General features: G+C 32.9%; 8 non-coding genes across 8 annotated transcripts; 3 read left to right on the forward strand and 5 right to left on the reverse strand.

Moving 5' to 3' along the window:
• Positions 1 to 2,719: 2,719 nt before the first annotated feature.
• On the reverse strand, positions 2,720 to 2,792 carry TRNAF-GAA (transfer RNA phenylalanine (anticodon GAA)). Its single transcript has one exon. It is a non-coding gene; the product is annotated as a tRNA-Phe (tRNA).
• A 1,836-nt stretch (positions 2,793 to 4,628) lies between these two features.
• On the forward strand, positions 4,629 to 4,701 carry TRNAT-UGU (transfer RNA threonine (anticodon UGU)). The gene has a single exon. It is a non-coding gene; the product is annotated as a tRNA-Thr (tRNA).
• Positions 4,702 to 5,806: 1,105 nt separating this feature from the next.
• TRNAS-GGA (transfer RNA serine (anticodon GGA)) lies at positions 5,807 to 5,894 on the reverse strand. Its single transcript has one exon. It is a non-coding gene; the product is annotated as a tRNA-Ser (tRNA).
• An 8,224-nt stretch (positions 5,895 to 14,118) lies between these two features.
• Positions 14,119 to 14,189, reverse strand: TRNAG-GCC (transfer RNA glycine (anticodon GCC)). The gene has a single exon. It is a non-coding gene; the product is annotated as a tRNA-Gly (tRNA).
• A 5,043-nt stretch (positions 14,190 to 19,232) lies between these two features.
• On the reverse strand, positions 19,233 to 19,304 carry TRNAT-GGU (transfer RNA threonine (anticodon GGU)). Its single transcript has one exon. It is a non-coding gene; the product is annotated as a tRNA-Thr (tRNA).
• Positions 19,305 to 20,245: 941 nt separating this feature from the next.
• On the forward strand, positions 20,246 to 20,329 carry TRNAY-GUA (transfer RNA tyrosine (anticodon GUA)). Its single transcript has one exon. It is a non-coding gene; the product is annotated as a tRNA-Tyr (tRNA).
• A 457-nt stretch (positions 20,330 to 20,786) lies between these two features.
• On the forward strand, positions 20,787 to 20,860 carry TRNAD-GUC (transfer RNA aspartic acid (anticodon GUC)). The gene has a single exon. It is a non-coding gene; the product is annotated as a tRNA-Asp (tRNA).
• A 2,145-nt stretch (positions 20,861 to 23,005) lies between these two features.
• On the reverse strand, positions 23,006 to 23,076 carry TRNAC-GCA (transfer RNA cysteine (anticodon GCA)). The gene has a single exon. It is a non-coding gene; the product is annotated as a tRNA-Cys (tRNA).
• Between the last annotated feature and the right edge of the window lie 1,226 nt (positions 23,077 to 24,302).

A 24,302-nucleotide genomic window follows, 5' to 3' on the forward strand; every position in this document is an offset into this window, starting at 1 on the left:
TGATCTGTTTTACCGAGAAGGTCTACGGTTCGAGTCCGTATAGCCCTAATATTCCTACAGATACTAATAATATTAATACTATTTTGGATCGAATAGATCTCATTACTAAGACTATTACTAAAAAAAAAACAATTTGTAACTTTCTATTCGAACATATTCATATTCGATAGAATAATATTAATATTAGTATATTCAGCTAGTCTAAAAAAATGGAGACTTTAGACTAAAAATGAAAATGAATTTGGTATATTTTCTACATTCAGAGGAGTACTTTTATGTTTCTTCTTTACGAATATGATATTTTTTGGGCATTTCTAATAATATCAAGTTTGATTCCTATTTTGGCATTTCTAATTTCTGGAATTTTAGCCCCCATTAGCAAGGGACCGGAAAAACTTTCTAGTTATGAATCCGGAATAGAACCAATAGGCGATGCTTGGTTACAATTTCGAATCCGTTATTATATGTTTGCTCTCATTTTTGTTGTTTTTGATGTTGAAACGGTTTTTCTTTATCCATGGGCAATGAGTTTCGATGTATTAGGGGTATCCGTATTTTTAGAAGCTTTCTTATTCGTGCTTATCCTAATTGTTGGTTCAGTTTATGCATGGCGAAAGGGGGCATTAGAATGGTCTTAATTCTTGACTATTTAGACAATTAGAAAAAAAAATATTGAGACAATTATGAATTCCATTGAGTTTCCCTTACTTGATCAAACAACCCAAAATTCAGTTATTTCAACGACATTAAATGATTTTTCAAATTGGTCAAGATTATCCAGTTTATGGCCGCTTCTTTATGGTACGAGTTGTTGCTTCATTGAATTTGCTTCATTAATAGGATCACGATTCGATTTTGATCGTTATGGACTAGTACCACGATCGAGTCCTAGGCAGGCGGACCTAATTTTAACAGCGGGCACTGTAACTATGAAAATGGCCCCTTCTTTAGTTCGATTATATGAACAAATGCGCCGAACCTAAATATGTTATTGCTATGGGAGCCTGTACAATTACGGGGGGGATGTTTAGTACCGATTCTTATAGTACTGTTCGAGGCGTAGATAAGCTAATTCCTGTAGATGTATATTTGCCGGGCTGTCCACCTAAACCGGAGGCCATTATAGATGCTATAACAAAACTTCGTAAGAAAATATCTCGAGAAATATATGAAGATCCAATGAGTTTTCAACGAGAGAATAGATGTTTTACTACCAACCATAAGTTTCATGTTGGATACAGTACTTATACTGACAATTATGGTCAAGAATTTTTCTATCAACCGCCATCTACTTCAGAGATATCGTCTGACACATTTTTTTAAAGTACAATAATAAAAAGCAATTCCTTTTTTAAAAATTTCATCGTATTTTAAAAATTTCATCGTAATAGAAAATACTAATACCAAACTCATAAAAAAAATTTAGGAGAAGCAAAAAATGCAAGGTCGTTTGTCTTCTTGGCTAGTCAAACATGGACTAATTCATAGATCCTTGGGTTTCGATTACCTAGGAATAGAGACTTTACAAATAAAGCCCGAGGATTGGCATTCCATTGCTGTCATTTTATATGTATATGGTTACAATTATCTACGTTCTCAATGTGCCTATGATGTAGCACCCGGAGGACTCTTAGCTAGTGTATATCATTTTACAAGAATAGAGTATGGTATAAATCAACCCGAAGAGGTATGCATAAAAATATTTGTATCAAGAAAAAATCCCAGAATTCCTTCGATTTTTTGGGTTTGGAAAAGTGCGGATTTTCAAGAAAAGGAATCTTATGATATGTTGGGAATCTCTTATGATAGTCATCCGCGTCTAAGACGTATTTTAATGCCCGAAAATTGGATAGGATGGCCTTTGCGTAAAGATTATATTGCTCCAAATTTTTATGAAATACAAGATGCTCACTAAATGATAAAAATAATAAACTAATCCAAACTTCTGCAACCCCAGTCAAAGAATATAAGTACATTCTGTTATAGATCAGACAAAATAATTGATTGACATTAAATCAGGCAGAGTAATGGAAGTTGCATTCAGATATTATTATGTGAGAAATCACAAAATTCAGAAATAATAGAATGAATAATTATAGGGTTTAAAATAGGATGGATAGGAGTTTCTTAAGATTCTAAAACAAAAACAATACTGAGTTCTTATCAGCCAAGCCAATAAAAGAAATAGGATGAACTGCAAAAATTCTTTATCTTTATAATAAACTAATTCTTTATCTTTATAATAAACTATATAACGTGCACATCACCATCAATTATACGGCCACGAAAAAAAAAACACAAAGAAAAGGGCTCGATTCTATTTTGGTAATCCTTCTCAGATGAATTCTTAATATTCTCACTCCACCCCAGAACTTCGACTTTTAGGTCTTTTAACCAACTAATTAAACCACTCGAATATTATGGAAATAGAAACCTTTTTTTGTATCGCAGAAAAAAAAGGAAAAAAATAGATAAAGAATTCATTATCTATATATCTATATCTATATATATATAGATACTATAGATAAGCGAATATACCTAATAAAAAATTGCATCTATTCTTTAATCATCTAGGAAAAGTATATCTACAGATACCTAAATAGATCAAAGAAATATGTTATGTATCAGAATCTAGAAGAACACAAATTTGTATGAGTATCTATCCCCCATATTCATTAAAATGAATATGGGGGATAGATACTCATACAAATGAATCTTGTGTCAGGAACCAGATTTGAACTGGTGACACGAGGATTTTCAGTCCTCTGCTCTACCAACTGAGCTATCCCGACCATTCTTGAAGCTTAATACTTTGATTTTAAAAGATTTTTAAAATCTATGTTAATGAATCTATATCAACTAAGTAAAAAAAAAGTTTGTAAGTGAGTTTCCGCAGTAATAATTATTTTTTATTGTTAATCGTTAATTACGCATATGAAAATTCCTTGCTAAAAAATAAGATATTAATTTATACATTTCTGATTAAAAAAAATTCTATGTGTTTCACATATATATTTATATCTATTCCAAAACTCGTCCCTTGTCATTATGATAGATAAGAAAATTATGATAGATAGGAAATTGATGAAAATAAAAATTCCAATTTCGTTGGGAAATAATAAATCGAATAAAACACATAAATAAGGACTTCAAGATAGAGAGGATATAGGAAAAAAATTAGAAAATGAAAAAGTATTTTTGGGGATAGAGGGACTTGAACCCTCATGATTTCTTAAGTCGACGGATTTTCCTCTTACTTTCAATTTCATTGTTGTCGGTATTGACATGTAGAATAGGACTCTATCTTTATTCTCATCTGATTTATCAGTTCTTCAAGGGTTTTAGCCGATTATGATGAAGTGAATAATTTCATCAATAAATATTCCATCTTTTCTTCAACTTCGAATTGATTTGATTCACATTTTTCATTTGTGAATATTTTTATCACAAATAGATCTTCAATAATAAAATAAAAAGTAACAAATTGAAAGAGTATTTCAGTATATATATATGTTTCTAAATGTTTATCTTTGATCCATTCCTGTAATTTTGGTGAAAGGATTCTTTTACTAATGCAATAAAAAAAGTCGTCAATTTCGTTTGTTAGAACAGCTTCCATAGAGTCTCTGCACCTATCCCTTTTTTATTATCACTTTCTGAATTTTTATTTGTTTTCAGAAAACAGGATTTGGCTCAGGATTGCCCATTGTGAATTCCAGGGTTTCTCTGAATTTGAAAATTATTACTTGGTAAGTTTCCATACCAAAACTCAATCCAATTAAGTCCGTAGCGTCTACCAATTTCGCCATATCCCCATCTTTTTTTTTATTTGAATCTGATTATAATAGAATGCTTTTTTTTTCATTTCTATTATGAGAATTATGCGGGAACTTTTGAATTCATTAAATACATATTATTTTATTAAATATTAAAAACCCCTTTCTCCAATTTTATAGATTTTATTTCATCTATATTGGATACCTTTATTTGTTTGAATCAGAACTAATTCTAATATCTATATATTAACAATTCAATATACACAGATATAGACCACATATCTACTTATCTTCTATGTACCTACTTATCTTCTTTTTTCATACAATTTAGAATACTCGAATGGTCGATTCTTTTTTTTTTTTTGTTTTTGCTTAAAAAAAAAAAGAAAATAAACAATCCATTTATTCATATACAATTTATATAACTAAAACGAATCTAGTGGCTAAAAAAAACCATTCTTTTAATTGAATATAATATAGAATTAGACATTTACTTAGAAATATGGAATTCCTTAATAAATATTTACTAAAATTTATATTTATTCAAATTTACTTTAAGTACTAATAAATAATCTTTTTGAAAGAAATCAATTTAATAATATATATCTAGAATAGTAGATCGAAATAAATTATATTAAATAAATTATATTAATATAATATTAATTATTATCTTGCACTTTATGTTATCAGATAAAATAAATAATAGAAATAATAAAAATTGGGTTTGATTTTCTATATTTTCTTTCTCTATTTTTGATGTTTGTATTAATTTGAATTTTGTTATAAATAACTAAAAATTGATAACTAAGATCCCATTCAATTCTTCTGCATATGTATATTTCGTTTACATTAGCCGGTTTAGCTCAGAGGTTAGAGCATCGCATTTGTAATGCGATGGTCATCGGTTCGAATCCGATAACCGGCTTTTCTCTATTTGTTTTTTACATAATTGATAATATCTTTTTTAGAAATAAAAAATTGGGAGAGTTCGATCTCTGCGGAAGAAATCAAGAAATTAACCTACTTTTTTGTATTCTTTTATATACAATAAATTCGGATATTGATAAAATTCATCTAATTCTTCTTTGTACTATAAAACTTTAGTAGATTTCGCTTCATTTAGAATTCTATAATATTTTTCATTTCGTTTAGTTTTCATTTCGATTTATAAGATTTTTCATTTTAAAAAAGGAGTTTTTATGTCACGTTACAGAGGACCTCGTTTCAAAAAAATACGTCGTCTAGGATATTTACCAGGACTTACTAGTAAAAGGCCAACAGTCAAAAACGAATTTCGAAATCAATTGCGCTTCAGTAAAAAATCTCAATATCGTATTCGTTTAGAAGAAAAACAAAAATTGCGTTTTCATTATGGTCTTACAGAACGACAATTGCTTAAATACGTTCGTATCTCCGGAAAAGCTAAAGGATCAACTGGTCAGGTTTTATTACAACTACTTGAAATGCGCTTGGATAACATACTTTTTCGATTGGGTATGGCTGCGACTATTCCTCAAGCCCGCCAATTTATAAACCATAGACATGTTTTAGTTAATGGTCGTATAGTGGATATACCAAGTTATCGTTGTAAACCTCAAGATATTATTACAGCAAAGGATGAACAAAAATCTAAAACTCTTATTCAAAATTATTTTGATTCAGCCCCCCATGAGAAATTGCCAAATCATTTGACTGTTCACCCTTTCCAATATAAAGGTTTAATTAATCAAATAATAGATAATAAATGGGTTGGTTTGAAAATAAATGAATTACTGGTTGTAGAATATTATTCTCGTCAAACTTAAACTTAACTAAAATAACAAGAGTTTTTTTTACAAGGATTTTCTGCTATTCATATATCATAGACATGGATATGCGAAAATTTTTATTCCTTGCCCACCCGTTATCCACTATTTTTTGTATTACCGAAAAATGAGGAATATAAAGTTGTCCATATCAACAAACAAATTTGAAATATGAAATAATGGTATGCATTGGGATGAGTAATATTGATGAATTTGGTAAAGATTCGGAAAGAGAGGGATTCGAACCCCCGGTAAACAAAAAGCCTACATAGCAGTTCCAATGCTACGCCTTGAACCACTCGGCCATCTCTCCTATATAATGATGCCCAGAAACCGGTTGAATGTTGAATAGTGAATCAATCCTATTTTTCATAAATGCATAAAACCTATTCAAACTATAAAAATACAAAGTAAAATTAAAAAAAAACCTCCTACAAGGTCTTAGGATAAACAAATTTGATTGATGAGTTCATTTTTACGTTATTTCGCACTGTATTATAATTATACAATTCCTTTATTTGTGGGATTGATTTCTCACACCATGATTAATTAAATTATAGAATGGATTTCTACCTATGCCTAGATCTCGGATAAATGAAAATTTTATAGATAAGACCTTTTCAATTGTAGCCAATATCTTATTACGAATAATTCCGACAACTTCAGGAGAAAAAAGGGCATTCACTTATTACAGAGATGGTGTGATTTGATTCCATTTTTTTTGACCGATTTCGGTCAAAAAAAAATGGAATGGAAAAACCCCACGCGTGTTGAAGGTGAAATTTGTAAATAAAAGGATTAATTCCTTCTGTCGTGTATCCTCGATTAATGAAGCCTTATATGCTTGAATTTTAGGTTTCTAGTATTAAGCGAAAGGTTATACCTATACTTATGGGGTTAGGTCAACCCCAAATTACTAGTACTGATAGGCAACATTGGGAAAGAAGCACTACGCTTGGGAATCAAGGACACGAAAACTTTGTATCTATCTATATCCATGGCTTATCGAGATTGGGACTAACAGGAATGGTTGGGACAATAAATATCCATCTCGTTCATATTTTGGATACCCATAGAACCATCGAAGATTATTGAGGTGACTAATTCCAGGAAATTAAGCAGCGTAGAGGACAAAGAAATTGTTGAAGTTCTTATTTTTTTTTATCAAGTACCTACATACTTAATGTTAAGAAATAATTTTTGACAGGAAGGTTGGCTAGAGATTTATTGTAAAAACACTAGCTCTGTTCAGTTGAGAATGAGAATACTGGAATATTTTTTGATTTGATGGATTTTTCTCATTACACACATAAGGGGGGAGCCGTATGAGATGAAAATCTCACGTACAGTTCTGGAGCGGAGATTCTTTGAACCGAATGACGACCGTAACGGATGTCAGCTCAATCTGAAGGAAATTATGCAGAAGCTTTACAGAATTATTATGAGGCTATGCGACTGGAAATTGATCCCTATGATCGAAGTTATATACTTTATAACATAGGCCTTATTCACACAAGTAACGGAGAACATACTAAAGCTTTGGAATATTATTTTCGGGCGCTCGAACGAAACCCATTTTTACCCCAAGCTTTTAATAATATGGCCGTGATCTGTCATTACGTGCGACTATCTCCACTATAGAAAGAAAAAAGAAAAGAACAAGCAAATCCACAAATTTTAATATAAGAAATATAGAAATATAAATAATTATAAATAAGAAAGGCTTTCTACATATATATATCGTTCAAAACAACGATTTTTATCAGCTGTAGCAAAGAAACTTCATAGAAGTAAAAATATGAAGAAATCGATATGTCTAGATACCCTCTTTTTCTATGGATAAAAGATCTAATTGATAAAGGAAGCATCGTAAGGATCAATTAACACGGTTTTCAATCGATATAATAAAAACTGCTTCCTTATCTCATGATAAATAAAGAAGTCAGGAATCCACTTATGTAATAAAAAGGATCCCCTGGTATTTTGAGCAGCGGTGTAGTATCAAATCCCAAAGATAGAAAGTATTTTCTCTTTACTTATAAGAACTTATAAGATAAGAAAGAAAAAACTTTTACCAAGATTCTATAGAAATGAATCTATCATATATTTTTGTATATGATATATAAAATCGAGATAGTTACCTTTCAGAAAATTAGAATTAGGGCGTTAATGCCAATGCTTGATTCCCTTTTCTGAAGGTAGGAGAAAAGATAAAACTAAAAAAAAAGATGAAATTCTTTGAAATTCTTTATTTATTAGTAAAAATGAAAGTTTGAAACTCATATTAATAATTTCTTTTTTTCTTTTAGTTAACTTCAAGATAATAGAACAAAAAAAGAATTGACTACTGAGCCGTATGAGTCAGGAAATTCTCAAGTACGGTTCTAAGGAAAGGAATTGACTCACCTATTTCGACCGAGGAGAACAGGCCATTCGGCAGGGAGACTCAGAAGTTGCGGAGTCTTGGTTTAATCAAGCCGCTGAATATTGGAAACAAGCTATAGCTCTCACCCCCGGTAATTATATTGCAGCACAGAATTGGTTGAAGATCACAGGGCGTTTTGAATAAGAACACTCTGTTTCTTTTTTTTCTTATATATTTATCTATCTATATAAAGATATAGATAGATAAATATATATTGTTATAAATTCTTGTTTCTTGTCCCTATCAAATTCAAAAATCATTTCTATAGGAACGACCAATCACATAATTTAAATATATCCCTTCTAATTTTGTTCGATTTTGTCTAGTATTTCATAGAAATAAACGAGATGTGGATACAGTAGATAATTTTCTCCTTTTTTCTGTTATTTAAACTAATATTCAATCAAATTAAGAAAAGAGACCTTCAAAAAAAGAAATAAAATATAGGTATATTGCCTAATAATGAATGCTAATGCCTGCTCAATTTGAAATAGAGTACATACTTATACTTTATCTAAAAAAAAAAATAAAATCTAAGGAATAGAATTAGAATAAAATCTGAATACATTTGATTAGGCTGCACGAAAAATTATTGAACTTCCATTCAGAGTTCCCAAAAAGGTCTTAGAAGATTAAAATAGGTCCGTTGAGCGCCTCACTCTTATGTCATAATAGATTCGAACACTTGCCCCGAATTGACTTCGAGATCATAATTGTTCTAGTGAAAAACTAAAGAAATGAAATTTACTAAGATATCCAATACATGAGAGATAGGAGAGAACAAAACTCAATAGAAACATCTCTAATAAGTTCACTAATTCTGTTTTATGTTGGCAGGTCTCTTTGTATGTGTTGTCTGGAAAGAGGAGGACTCAATGATTATTCGTTCACCGGAACCAGAAGTTAAAATTTTGGTAGATAGGGATCCTATAAAAACTTCTTTTGAGGAATGGGCAAAACCTGGTCATTTCTCAAGAACAATAGCTAAGGGACCAGATACTACTACTTGGATCTGGAACCTACATGCTGACGCTCATGATTTTGATAGCCATACTAATGATTTAGAGGAGATTTCCCGAAAAGTTTTTAGTGCGCATTTTGGCCAACTCTCTATCATCTTTCTTTGGCTGAGTGGCATGTATTTTCATGGTGCTCGTTTTTCCAATTATGAGGCATGGTTAAGTGATCCTACTCACATTAGGCCTAGTGCTCAGGTGGTTTGGCCAATAGTGGGTCAAGAAATATTGAATGGTGATGTAGGGGGGGGGTTCCGAGGAATACAAATAACCTCTGGTTTTTTTCAGATTTGGAGAGCATCTGGAATAACTAATGAATTACAACTCTATTGTACTGCAATTGGTGCATTGGTCTTTGCAGCCTTAATGCTTTTTGCTGGTTGGTTTCATTATCACAAAGCTGCTCCAAAATTGGCTTGGTTCCAAGATGTAGAATCTATGTTGAATCACCATTTGACAGGGCTCCTAGGGTTGGGGTCTCTTTCTTGGGCAGGACATCAAATACATGTATCTTTACCGATTAACCAATTTCTAAATGCTGCAGTAGATCCCAAAGAGATACCACTTCCTCATGAATTTATCCTAAATCGGGATCTTTTGGCTCAACTTTATCCGAGTTTTTCCGAGGGAGCAACCCCATTTTTTACCTTGAATTGGTCAAAATACGGAGAATTTCTTACTTTTCGTGGAGGATTAGATCCAGTAACTGGAGGTTTATGGCTGACCGATATTATACACCATCATTTAGCTATTGCAATTCTTTTCTTGATAGCGGGTCACATGTATAGGACCAACTGGGGTATTGGTCACAATATAAAAGACATTTTAGAGGCACATAAAGGTCCATTTACAGGCCAGGGTCATAAAGGTATATATGAGATTCTAACAACGTCATGGCATGCTCAATTATCTATTAATCTAGCTATGTTAGGCTCTTTGACCATTGTTGTAGCTCACCATATGTATTCTATGCCTCCTTATCCATACCTAGCTACTGACTATGGTACACAACTGTCATTGTTTACACATCACATGTGGATTGGTGGATTTCTCATAGTCGGTGCTGCTGCGCATGCAGCGATTTTTATGGTAAGAGATTATGATCCGACTATTCGATACAACGATCTATTAGATCGTGTCCTTAGACATCGTGATTCAATCATATCACATCTTAACTGGGTATGTATCTTTTTAGGTTTTCACAGTTTTGGTTTGTATATTCATAATGATACCATGAGCGCATTAGGGCGCCCTCAAGATATGTTTTCAGATACTGCTATACAATTACAGCCGATCTTTGCTCAATGGATACAAAATACCCACGCTTTAGCACCTGGCACAACAGCCCCAGGTGCAGCAACAAGTACCAGTTTGACTTGGGGAGGTGAAAATTTAGTAGCAGTGGGCGGTAAAGTTGCTTTGTTACCTATTCCTTTAGGAACTGCGGATTTTTTGGTCCATCATATTCATGCATTTACAATTCATGTAACAGTATTGATACTCTTAAAGGGTGTTCTATTTGCTCGTAGTTCACGATTGATACCGGATAAAGCAAATCTAGGTTTTCGTTTCCCTTGTGATGGACCTGGAAGAGGGGGGACATGCCAAGTATCCGCTTGGGATCATGTCTTCTTAGGACTATTTTGGATGTACAATTCAATTTCCGTAGTTATATTCCATTTCAGTTGGAAAATGCAGTCAGATGTTTGGGGTAGTATAAGTGATCAAGGGATAGTAACTCATATCACAGGAGGAAATTTTGCGCAGAGTTCCGATTACCATTAATGGGTGGCTTCGTGATTTCTTATGGGCGCAGGCATCCCAGGTAATTCAGTCTTATGGTTCTTCATTATCTGCATATGGTCTTTTTTTCTTGGGTGCACATTTTGTATGGGCTTTTAGTTTAATGTTTCTATTCAGCGGGCGTGGTTATTGGCAAGAACTTATTGAATCCATTGTTTGGGCTCATAATAAATTAAAAGTTGCTCCTGCTACTCAGCCCAGAGCCTTGAGCATTGTACAAGGACGTGCTGTAGGAGTAACACATTACCTTCTAGGTGGAATTGCCACAACATGGGCATTCTTCTTAGCAAGAATTATTGCAGTAGGATAATAGCTAGGAGGATTTGAAAATCATTATGGCATTAAGATTTCCAAGCTTTAGTCAAGGCTTAGCTCAAGACCCCACTACTCGTCGTATTTGGTTTGGTATTGCTACCGCACATGACTTCGAAAGTCATGATGATATTACTGAGGAACGTCTTTATCAGAATATTTTTGCTTCTCATTTCGGGCAATTAGCAATCATTTTTCTGTGGACTTCCGGGAATCTCTTTCATGTAGCTTGGCAAGGTAATTTTGAGACATGGGTACAGGATCCTTTACATGTAAGACCTATTGCTCATGCAATTTGGGATCCTCATTTTGGTCAACCAGCTGTAGAAGCTTTTACTCGAGGGGGTGCTCTAGGTCCTGTTAATATAGCCTATTCTGGTGTTTATCAGTGGTGGTATACAATCGGTTTACGTACTAATGGGGATCTTTATACTGGAGCTATTTTTCTATTAATACTTTCTATTATATCTTTAATAGCAGGTTGGTTACACCTACAACCAAAATGGAAACCGAGTGTTTCGTGGTTTAAAAATGCCGAATCCCGCCTCAATCATCATTTGTCAGGACTATTCGGAGTAAGTTCCTTGGCTTGGACAGGGCATTTAGTTCATGTTGCTATTCCGGGGTCCAGGGGGGAATCCGTTCGATGGAACAATTTATTAGATATCTTGCCGCACCCCGAGGGATTAGGTCCATTTTTTACAGGTCAGTGGAATCTTTATGCTCAAAACCCAGATTCCAATAATCATATATTTGGTACCCCTCAAGGAGCAGGAACTGCTATTCTAACACTTCTCGGAGGATTTCATCCGCAAACTCAAAGTTTATGGTTAACTGATATTGCACACCATCATTTGGCTATTGCGTTTATTTTTCTAGTTGCTGGCCATATGTATAGAACTAATTTCGGGATTGGTCACAGTATTAAAGATCTTTTAGAAGCACATACTCCTCCGGGGGGTAGATTGGGGCGTGGGCATAAGGGTCTTTATGATACAATCAATAATTCAATTCATTTTCAATTAGGTCTTGCTCTAGCCTCTTTAGGGGTTATTACTTCCTTGGTAGCACAACACATGTACTCTTTACCTGCTTATGCGTTTATAGCGCAAGACTTTACTACTCAAGCTGCCTTATATACTCATCATCAATATATAGCAGGCTTCATTATGACAGGGGCTTTTGCTCATGGAGCTATCTTTTTTATTAGAGATTATAATCCAGAGCAGAATCAAGATAATGTCTTGGCAAGAATGTTAGACCATAAAGAAGCTATCATATCCCACTTAAGTTGGGCTAGCCTCTTTCTGGGGTTCCATACTCTGGGACTTTATGTCCATAACGATGTCATGCTTGCTTTTGGTACTCCGGAGAAACAAATTTTGATTGAACCTATATTTGCCCAATGGATACAATCTGCTCATGGTAAAACTTCCTATGGGTTCGATATACTTTTATCTTCAACGAACAGTCCGGCGTTCAATGCGGGACGAAGCATATGGTTGCCTGGTTGGTTAAACGCTGTAAATGAGAATAGTAATTCTCTATTCTTAACAATAGGGCCTGGAGACTTCTTGGTTCATCATGCTATTGCTCTTGGTTTACATACAACTACTTTGATTTTAGTAAAAGGTGCTTTGGATGCGCGTGGTTCTAAGTTAATGCCTGATAAAAAAGATTTTGGTTATAGTTTTCCTTGTGATGGCCCGGGACGAGGCGGAACTTGTGATATTTCCGCTTGGGACGCATTTTATTTGGCAGTTTTCTGGATGTTAAATACCATTGGATGGGTTACTTTTTATTGGCATTGGAAACACATTACACTATGGCAGGGTAATATTTCACAGTTTAATGAATCTTCTACCTATTTGATGGGATGGTTAAGAGATTATCTATGGTTGAACTCTTCACAACTTATCAATGGATATAACCCTTTTGGTATGAATAGTTTATCAGTCTGGGCATGGATGTTCTTGTTTGGACATCTTGTTTGGGCTACTGGATTTATGTTCTTAATTTCTTGGCGCGGATATTGGCAGGAATTGATTGAAACTTTGGCATGGGCTCATGAACGTACACCTTTGGCTAATTTGATTCGATGGAGAGATAAACCAGTGGCTCTTTCCATTGTGCAAGCAAGATTGGTTGGACTAGCCCACTTTTCCGTAGGTTATATATTTACTTATGCAGCCTTCTTAATTGCCTCTACATCGGGCAAATTCGGTTAATTGAATTCTTTATTATATATATCTGGCAAGAATCTCATTTCCTTCTATAGGGAAGAGAAGCCACTTATACATCTAGGATCCGACTTCTATCATTGATGCTAATAGCAAATTAACCATTATGGCAAGGAAAAGTGTTATTCAGAGGGAAAAGAAGAGACAAAAATTGGAACAGAAATATCATTTGATTCGCCGATCCTCAAAAAAAGAAATAAGCAAAGTTCCGTCGTTAAGTGAGAAATGGGAAATTCATGGAAAATTAGAATCACTACCGCGTAATAGTGCACCTATACGTCTTCATCGACGTTGTTTTTCGACCGGAAGACCGAGAGCTAATTATCGAGACTTTGGATTATCTGGACACATACTTCGGGAAATGGTTCATGCATGTTTCTTGCCGGGTGCAACAAGATCCAGTTGGTAAGGATTTCCAATTATCTTCATTTTTTTCATTTTATTATCAGCGATCATAGGAGGGTCCCTTTACCGTTATGTATAAATGGTTTATTCTATTTATATAGATATGGTAAAGGGACGCATTCCATCTTTGTTTTTGTTCATTAGTTATCAATTCTTTTCTTTATCGCGGAGTAGAGCAACTTGGTAGCTCGCAAGGCTCATAACCTTGAGGTTACGGGTTCAAATCCCGTCTCCGCAACTTTTTGAATTTGATAAAAAAACAAGGTTTCAAGAAGAAGGGCATTATACGCAGTAAATTCTATGGCATTTTTCATACTATGACTATTAAATACATAGGGCGGATAGCGGGAATCGAACCCGCGTCTTCTCCTTGGCAAAGAGAAATTTTACCATTCGACTATATCCGCGTTTTCATTGTACTTGATATGCGATTCTATTTATACAGAGATGGGCCTGATATTCTATATAGGGATATAGGGATAATGAAAAAGAAATTTAGATAATAGATATTGTCTCCCAAATAAAATATTTTCTATTACTATTCATTTTTATCAAGAATTCCCATTTCTATTATTACATTTCTATTATTATATATGGTTTTTTTCTATATATCTATATAATTGAATTGAAATTATCATTCTATCGAATATTTTGATTTACTTTTTTCTTAAAAAAGTAAGTTCCTATTAATAAAAAATTATATTTATCTATATAGAGATACAGATAGATATTCTATATTATTAAATACTAGACGACGTATAAATAGATTTATAGTATTTCATTTGAATATTCTATTCATATCATATTAATATGAATAGAATATTCAAATGAAATTCAAATTTTTATAGTTCATTTTTTCTATTTTATTTCTTTTAGTTTCACAATGTACCACCATATAAGTATAAGATATAAGATTTTTCCAATAGAAGAAGTTTACTCCCCCTTAGAATGTAATGTGTTATAGTTTTCTTTTTTTTTTTTAGGAACTGATCTATTCCCTTTATGGCTGACAATCCGAAAGAATTCTGAGGGAGGGGTCATTTCATTTTTAATCTAGAATAAAAAGAACTTCAAGAAATGAGAGAATTAAGAATACCCACTAGAAACACTAATCCAATCCATAATGATGTACCGGAAAATAGAACATTTTTGTTATTTGACCAACCTTCAGGAGAAGCAAATACAACAGGTACACTAATCAATAAAATAAATGAAATAGCAATTAATGCAAAAACAGCTAATTGGAAAGCAATAGTCATGTTTCTAATCCTCCAATTTACCAACAAAAGAACTTTACCATTTGATCCCTCAACCCCTGGATGCCTTTCTTAATATTCATTGAAAAAAAAATTTGTAAATGGAAAAACGCAGAAGGGTTTTATCATGAATTCATTGATTTTGTTTATTATCAACCCTTTTGAGGCTTGGATCGAGGATAGTTTTTTTACTTCACAAAAAGGCATGCTGGATTTTGTACCTATATACATACCGATAGAAAACTAAACCAATAAATTCACATTGAATATCTTTCCTATGGGTCGATAAAAGGGTATCAATTCAAATACTCATGGTCTACTCAGTGGAATAAAGATAAAAAAATATATATATTAGCTTTTGGAGAGATGGCTGAGTGGTTGATAGCCCCGGTCTTGAAAACCGGTATAGTTTGAAACAAAGAATTATCGAGGGTTCGAATCCCTCTCTCTCCTTTTTCTCGATGAATAGATTTGTTTATTTTCTTAGTTTCTATCGAATCTTTTTTTCGGACTGGGCTATATATCCTCAACATCCCGAAAAAAAGATTCGATAGAAACTAAGAAAATAGGAAAATAAATTCTTCTTTACGACTCGCTCTACTCAACCAAATATTTATAGTAAAAAAAAGGGATTTCTACTTCATTGGATCTCACGTCTCAATTAAGAGGAGTCATGGAAAGAACAGGTTCAAAATCGCGATCAATTCCTTTTTCAAATCCTGCGGCAGCTGCGCGAGCTCTTCCCGCGTGCCATAAATGGCCTACAAATAGAAAGAATCCTAGAACAAAATGAGAAGTAGCTAACCAACTTCTAGGAGAAACATAATTGACTGCATTAATCTCTGTAGCTACGCCACCCACGGAATTTAATGAACCTAAAGGAGCATGAGTCATATATTCCGCAGAACGACGTTCTTGCCAAGGCTGTATATCTTTTTTCAGTCTACTCAAGTCTAAACCATTAGGACCCCTTAGAGGTTCTAACCAAGGAGCACGCAAATCCCAAAAACGCATAGTTTCTCCGCCAAAAATAACTTCTCCAGTCGGGGAACGCATTAGATATTTACCTAAACCTGTAGGTCCTTGAGCAGATCCTACATTAGCCCCAAGACGTTGGTCTCTAACTAGAAAAGTAAATGCTTGAGCTTGAGAAGCTTCTGGACCAGTGGGCCCATAAAACTCACTAGGATAAGCGGTATTATTAAACCAGACAAAGCAACAAGCAATAAAACCAAAAACAGATAAAGCACCTAAACTATAAGATAAGTAAGCTTCTCCAGACCATACAAGTGCACGCCGAGCCCATGCAAAGGGTTTGGTTAAGATATGCCAGATTCCACCAAGTATACAAATGGAACCCAACCATACATGCCCTCCAATAATATCTTCCAAATCGTCCACACTAACAATCCACCCTTCGCCCCCAAAAGGCGATTTTAATAAATATCCAAATAGAATACTTGGACTAAGGGTCAAATTGGTTATTTTTCTTACATCTCCCCCCCCCGGAGCCCATGTATCATATATACCTCCAAAATAAAGAGCCTTGAATACTAGAAGAAAAGCACCTATACCTAACAAGATTAAGTGAATACCCAAAATTGTAGTCATTTTATTTCTATCTTTCCATACATAACCGAAGAACGGAAAAGATTCTTCAAGAGTCTCAGGTCCCAGAAGTGCATGATAAATACCGCCAAAGCCCAATACTGCAGAGGAAATTAAGTGAAGTACTCCAGACACAAAGTATGGAAAAGTGTCTATAACTTCCCCCCCAGGACCTACTCCCCAACCTAGAGTAGCTAGGTGGGGAAGCAAAATTAAACCTTGTTCATACATGGGCTTCTCGGGTACGAAATGAGCCACTTCAAAAAGGTTCATTGCTCCGGCCCAGAATACTATTAATCCAGCATGGGCTACATGGGCCCCTAATAGTTTACCAGATAAATTGATAAGTCGGGCATTCCCGGCCCACCAAGCGAAACCGGTAGTTTCCTGGTCACGACCAGTTAAAGCTAAAGTTCCATTAAAGAGCGTTTCCACGTGGTAGAACCTCCTCAGGGAATATAAGGTTTTCATGAGGCTGATCTTGAGCTGCCATCCACGCACGAATACCTTCGTTTAAGAGAATATTTTTTGTGTAGAAAGTCTCAAATTCAGGATCTTCCGCTGCGCGGATTTCTTGAGAAACGAAGTCATAAGCACGTAGGTTCAGGGCCAAACCGACTACCCCAAGAGCACTCATCCATAAACCAGTTACTGGTACAAATAACATAAAGAAATGTAACCAACGTTTATTGGAAAAAGCAACCCCAAAGATTTGGGACCAAAAGCGATTAGCAGTAACCATTGAATAAGTTTCTTCAGCTTGGGTTGGGTTAAAAGCACGGAATGTATTTGCGCCATCACCATCTTCAAATAAAGTATTTTCTACGGTTGCACCATGAATAGCGCATAGTAGTGCAGCGCCCAATACACCAGCAACTCCCATCATATGAAATGGGTTTAATGTCCAATTATGAAATCCTTGGAAAAAGAGGATGAATCGAAATATAGCTGCTACACCAAAACTTGGAGCAAAGAACCAACCAGACTGACCCAGTGGATAAATAAGGAATACAGAAACAAAAACAGCAATTGGACCTGAGAATGCGATTGCATTATAAGGTCGCAATTGAACAGATCGAGCAAGTTCAAATTGACGTAACATGAAACCTATTAATCCGAAAGCACCGTGGAGAGCAACAAAAGTCCACAGACCGCCTAACTGACACCAACGGGTAAAATCTCCCTGTGCTTCAGGACCCCACAGTAACAACAAAGAGTGTGCTAAACTATTAGCGGGAGTGGAAACTGCAGCGGTTAAGAAGTTGCAGCCTTCTAAATAAGAACTTGCCAAGCCGTGAGTATACCATGAAGTTACAAAGGTCGTACCTGTAAACCAACCCCCCAAGGCGAAATAGGCGCAAGGAAAGAGTAATAGACCGGACCAACCCACAAAAACGAAACGGTCCCTCCGCAACCAGTCATCCATAATATCAAATAAATCATTTTCATCTTTGGTAAATTTACCAAGAGCTATAGTCATAGCGATCCTCCTATTCAACTACTTCAACCATTTCCCAACACCTCATAGAGCATTTTCAGAGATGGGACGGACCTTGATCATTTATCTCTATTCATTTCTCTCTCTATATATATATAGAATATATAAGTATACTTTCCCTTGTTTTCTAATCGGTTTCGAATAAAAAATCATTTATGGGTCTATTGATATCTAGGGCAAATCCATGAACTCGATGTGGTTATTCCTTATCTATTCTTAAAAATCTTCCAAGTCATCAATCATAAAATCTGCTATGACTCCAAAATCCGATAGAAATTTTTTTTTCAGAACTGTTCAAGAAACAAATGATCCCCTGTTTCACTTCTTATACCTAGCGGATCTTCAGACATATTTCTCTCCTTTCATCAAAGAAACTTATTCTTGAAGTTTGGTTGTGAATTGACTTCTATTTTGTCTAGGAAACTACTGTAGGATCATAGGTTTTCTAAATTTCTATTTCATTTACAGTTTTTTCTTTAGTATTTCATTTTTTTTTATAAATACTATAATAAAAAGAAAAAACTGTAAATGAAAGTTTTTGTCTCATATATATGAATTGCTGGAAAAATATCGTACACATCGATATGAAAAGAAACTATTTGATATGTGAAGACATAATTTAATGTATTTTTCTATTATTTCTATAAGATTCTATCTAATCTTATAGAAATAATAGAAATTTATGGAAAAAAATATGTTTCATTTTAATTTTAAAAAAACTTGTTTGGTGGAACTTGAAATTCGTATTAAGGCCCTTCTGAGTAAAGAAAAGGCATAACCTTTTTTCTTAGTTCAGAAACAAGAAGATTTCATTGGAAATATTCAGAGATTCTTAGGGAGTCTAAACGAAAAAAGTCTTAAAAAGAAAAAAAATTGTTCGAATTGAATCTTTATCAAATTTGAATATCAGAATAGTAGATATAAATATAATTCAACGGGTTAGGTCCACTTACTTTTTTTTATTTTTCCATTATTGAATTTTACACTTTTTCTTTTTTATTACAAATAGAAACTTTTTCAAAATATCAAGAATCTTTTTATTCTTCCTTCAAATAGAAAGACTATTGCTTTTGAAAAAAAAAGTAAAAAGCCCCTTATCGGATTTGAACCGATGACTTACGCCTTACCATGGCGTTACTCTACCACTGAGTTAAAAGGGCCCTTTTTCTTTCTTTCAATTTCTAAATAAGGAACTAGCATGACTAGTACATATATTTGTTACTGTGTATACTTATTCTATAAATTTATATAAATTATTTCTATAAATTTATATAAATTATATAAATTAAATGATATAAATGGGATTAGAATACATGTACATCAATATCTATTATTTGTATAATGACTCATCAAAGAACAAAAAATTGGATTTACCTAGTGAATAGAATATAGTTAAAAAAAAGAATTGATTAAGATTGGATTTGATCCATATCAAATATATTATTTCAAAATGGATTCTTGAAGTCATTCTAATCATAACACTAAATTCTTTTTATTGATACATAAATGTACTCACAAAATAAAATATTTCATCGAAACATTGATAAAATCGAATCATTGATAAAATGGATTCAATATGTTCTGTCCCTAAACCAAATTTTTATTTTTTTATTGAAAAATTCTATTTTCCAAAGTTTTTTTTCTTAGTATTAGATATAAATCTACCTATCGAATCTTAGTATTAGTAATAAATGATAGAAATGAAGTTTTAACCTCTCGTCCTTTGCAACAAACGAATCATTCCTGTGAAGAATTTTCTCTTTATTGGAACATTACTTCTTTTTTTTTCTTATTATGACTGGAATAAAAAAATTTAGAAATATAAATGATTAATAAAAAATTTCTATGGAATTATGAAAGAACGAAAAATATTTTTTTTTATCGAATCATATCATTATATTGACAATTGCAAAAAACTGTTCATACTATGAACGTAGTATAATGGCGGTCGGGCAAGTATGCCCCCATCGTCTAGTGGTTCAGGACATCTCTCTTTCAAGGAGGCAGCGGGGATTCGACTTCCCCTGGGGGTAGGGTGTTACGAAAGGAAGTTGATCAAAAATTTTCAATAAAAACTGAAATGTATTCTTCCTATTGTGCTGGGTCGATGCCCGAGCGGTTAATGGGGACGGACTGTAAATTCGTTGGCAATATGTCTACGCTGGTTCAAATCCAGCTCGGCCCAAGAATTTGCCGATCCACTATGAAATTCTATAACCCATTTATAGTTCTCTGGAAATGACTGATGTGCTATGATACGGAAGAATCAAAATATTAAACATATCTAAGGTTATTTCTTTTTTTTCTGTATTCCATATTTCTTTCCACAAATTCAAAATCTTGTTAATAATCGGTATTCATGTCAAGATCTGTAAGTAGAAAATATAAGGAAAAATTGAAAAAAAAAATATTTTTTTTTCATTGATTCAATTTTCAATCGATTTGTTAATAGAATAAGAATAAGAAACGGATTACGAGTAATTTGTGTCGATCTCACTAAAGTGGATATCGATATACATATCAATATATAAAAAAATGCGCTTTTTTCATTTACAACAAAAAGGTTCGAATCCGAAATAGAAAAAGAAAAGGTTTGACAGAAACGGTCCGTAAAAATATTTATACAGTACACCCCTTTCCCTGGGATTGTAGTTCAATTGGTCAGAGCACCGCCCTGTCAAGGCGGAAGCTGCGGGTTCGAGCCCCGTCAATCCCGTTGGATATAAATCCAAAAAAATAAAAAATAAATTCCTTTTTTGTGTATTTGTAGGGAATCAAATTGATAAACAAAATTTTATTTGGGGCCCCCCCCTGCTTTTTCATTTGTTTCGCCGAAAAAGGAAGGAAAGGGATTTTGGACTTTCATCAAGAATAAATGTTTTTTTGTTTTATTTAGTATGGATAAAAGATCTTCCTATGTTATACTATTTCATGAGTTGATTTGATAGCTCAGATTTTGTGATTCATGATATTGATCCGATTTGATATCATTGAAATCCAATTTATACCATTGTTGAAAGATTGAACATTTCTATGGGATTAAATCCCGAATTTTTTTTTTAGAAATTTAAGAGAAATAGAACATAATAAAGATTATGGAAGTAAATATTCTCGCATTTATTGCTACTGCACTGTTTATTCTAGTTCCTACTGCTTTTTTACTTATAATTTATGTAAAAACGGTAAGTAAAAGTGACTAATTTCACTGAAATATGATTTCTTCATTTTTATGAATGATTTAAAAAAATGATCGTACAATCAGCGTAATCCAGATAGTAGAAATCAATTTGATTTCTACTATCTGAGAATTGCGTCCAATTTTTTTTTTCAGATTCTTTTTACAAACAATTCCGGTATCTTAGGAAAAAAAGGGGGTAAAAAAACAGGAATGGTTATTACACGGTCCGCCATTTTCCATATATATATATATCTATATAACCAGGTTAAGCGTCAGTTCATCGAAATAGAAATTTTAAGAAAAATTTGATTGGAATAGGAATCCATTTCTTCTTCTTTTTGATTCCCTTGTTTTTCTCAAAATAGGAATATGGGAATAATGAAAATATTTGTTTGATTGAAAGAGTATTTTCAATTCCTATAAGATACATAGAATACATTACACTACTAAAATATAATAGAATCAAGATAGATTTTCTATTTGAACTCAATTAATTAGTATTAGTTTAAATGAAATATTTTCATTCAATAGTTTCGAAATTCAAAAATTCAGGTAGAAATCAACAAGGTTACTTGGATCCCTTAACTCAATTTTTAGTATCCCTATAGCCCACTTCTTCCCCATACTACGAGGGAAAGGGAAAATGAAAAAACTACCATTAAAGCAGCCCAAGCAATACTTACTATATCCATGTAAATTTTGTCTCCTATCTCTATAAATATGAAGGAACTATTTCATTATTTTTTCAAATTTTTTATTCTATTCTTTTTTTTGTATTATTCGCTAAAAATACTATACTATAATAGTGGAATTGCTATTACAGAGTCAAAAAAAGGATTCTGGGCTAACATCATTCACGAAAAACAAGAATTCATTCTATTTATTAGTTATTAGAACATCTAAAAAGTTTTTTTTGATTATTTTTAGTAAAATCATAAAACATTAAACATAAAAAAATTATAGGAAGTTATAAGTCAATGAATGTTACTACCAGGTGGGAATATTAAGATTTCTCTTTTATCATTTCCTTAAGGATTTCATAAAAAAAGAATCAAGACAGATTCATTTGCATACTTATACTCTTCTTTCTATTTGAAATAGTCCCTTAAATGTCTCCCAATTCGTTCTCTAAAATAATTAAAAAAACTTTTTTTCTTTTCTATTCGATTTTAGAATCAAAACTTTTTAATTTTATTAGAATATAGAATATGAAAATCTAAAGAATACTTTTTTTGAATATTACGAAAGCGAATTAGCTAAATTAAAGCTATTAAATAGAATTGATCTAAATAAATAATATTGATAAAATGTGGAAGCACTCATAAACTTTAAATTAGTCTGTATAGAAGGTTTTTCTTCTGCCTTTTCTCTACCTAAAAATGGACTTTCCTATCCGACTTATTCTTAATCCAATCTAATAAAAGACCCAGTCAGGAGACAGACACTACAATAGTTGTGTAGTGAACGAACTATCATTTCTAAATTTATGGATTCCTTTTCACTACTAGAATCTTTCCTTGAATTCGAGACAAAAATATTTACAACATTTTTTAAGCTACTGATGCTTATAATTTCGAATCAAACGCAATTCTCAAGACTCCTTTTCCCTCGCTTGCTTCTGTTGGAAAAAAAGTTTTCTAAAAAAACGTAATATAATCTTTCATTTACAGTTTCTTATCGATCAGGCGACACCCGGATTTGAACTGGGGAAAAAGGATTTGCAGTCCCCCGCCTTACCACTCGGCCATGCCGCCAATAAAAATATAGATATGAAGTTTTTGAGAATACTCCCCCCTTTTCTTTCTATTGAAAAATTGAAAAACAATCTTGAGACAAATCGCAACCGTTAACTATTCTTTTATGAATTATTCTTGAATATTTGAATAGAAATTTTTTTTTCTTAATGAGATCAGAAAATAAAAATTGATACATAACCAATCAATATTGCTTTTTTTTTTAACTTTGTTCATTCTAATTATAACAGCAACTTTCAATATATGTAAACCCTAGAATATCAATTTGATCTGTTACACAGATATTATCTAATCGAGTATCTTATCCATATCTATATAGATATAGAATACCAATACTATACGGTATTTTCAAGAAATTATCGTGCTTATTCTTTTTTTACAATTTTCAATAGAAAATTTGTAAAAATTCACACAACATGTTATGTGTTTGTTATCCTGAACAAATATGACTGCAATAAAGTTAGAGACAGATCTATAGCTGCAGTTAAATATATGCATGTTTCAAAAATACAAGCCTTATTACATTACACATAACATACTCTAATCATATTCTCCCCAATTCTCTCCAAAATACTTCACTTCAAAATATATCTTTTCTTGACAATTTCGAATGGATTTTTTTTTGTATCCAATTGAATTTGAATATGTAATATCATAATAATGATAGAAATGAAATGCATTTTTTTAGATTCCTAAAAAAAATATTGAAATGCCCGTAGAAATTTCCAATCCTTTTTTAGATTAGACTTTCGATTCTATCTGTTTGTTTTGTTGCAAATTCCTTCGAAGTTGAGTATCAAATTCTAATATTTCTTTCTCTTTTCATAATAGGTATTTCATACACTAAGAAATATTTGATACACGGGATTAGGTAAGATTTCATGTAATTCAGTATAAAGAATAGAAATTCCAATATTGCTAAATGGATTCATGTGATTTGATGAAGCATGACAGCAAATCGTGGAATATTTTTCGATAAAATTCACGGGGAAATTGAAAATGCTTGGGAGTGAAAATGAAGAAATGTCTACACTACCTGGATTGAATCAGATACAATTTGAAGGGTTTTGTAGGTTCATTGATCGGGGCTTAACAGAAGGGCTTTTTAAGTTTCCAAAAATTGAGGATACAGATCAAGAAATTGAATTTCAATTATTTGCCGAAACATATCAATTATTAGAACCCTTGATAAACGAAAAAGATGCTGTATATGAATCACTTACATA

This window comes from Vigna unguiculata, unplaced genomic scaffold (assembly GCF_037176805.1).
Source record: "Vigna unguiculata cultivar grain cowpea cultivar isolate G323 ecotype 2 unplaced genomic scaffold, ASM3717680v1 ptg000198l, whole genome shotgun sequence".
NCBI lineage: Eukaryota > Viridiplantae > Streptophyta > Magnoliopsida > Fabales > Fabaceae > Vigna > Vigna unguiculata.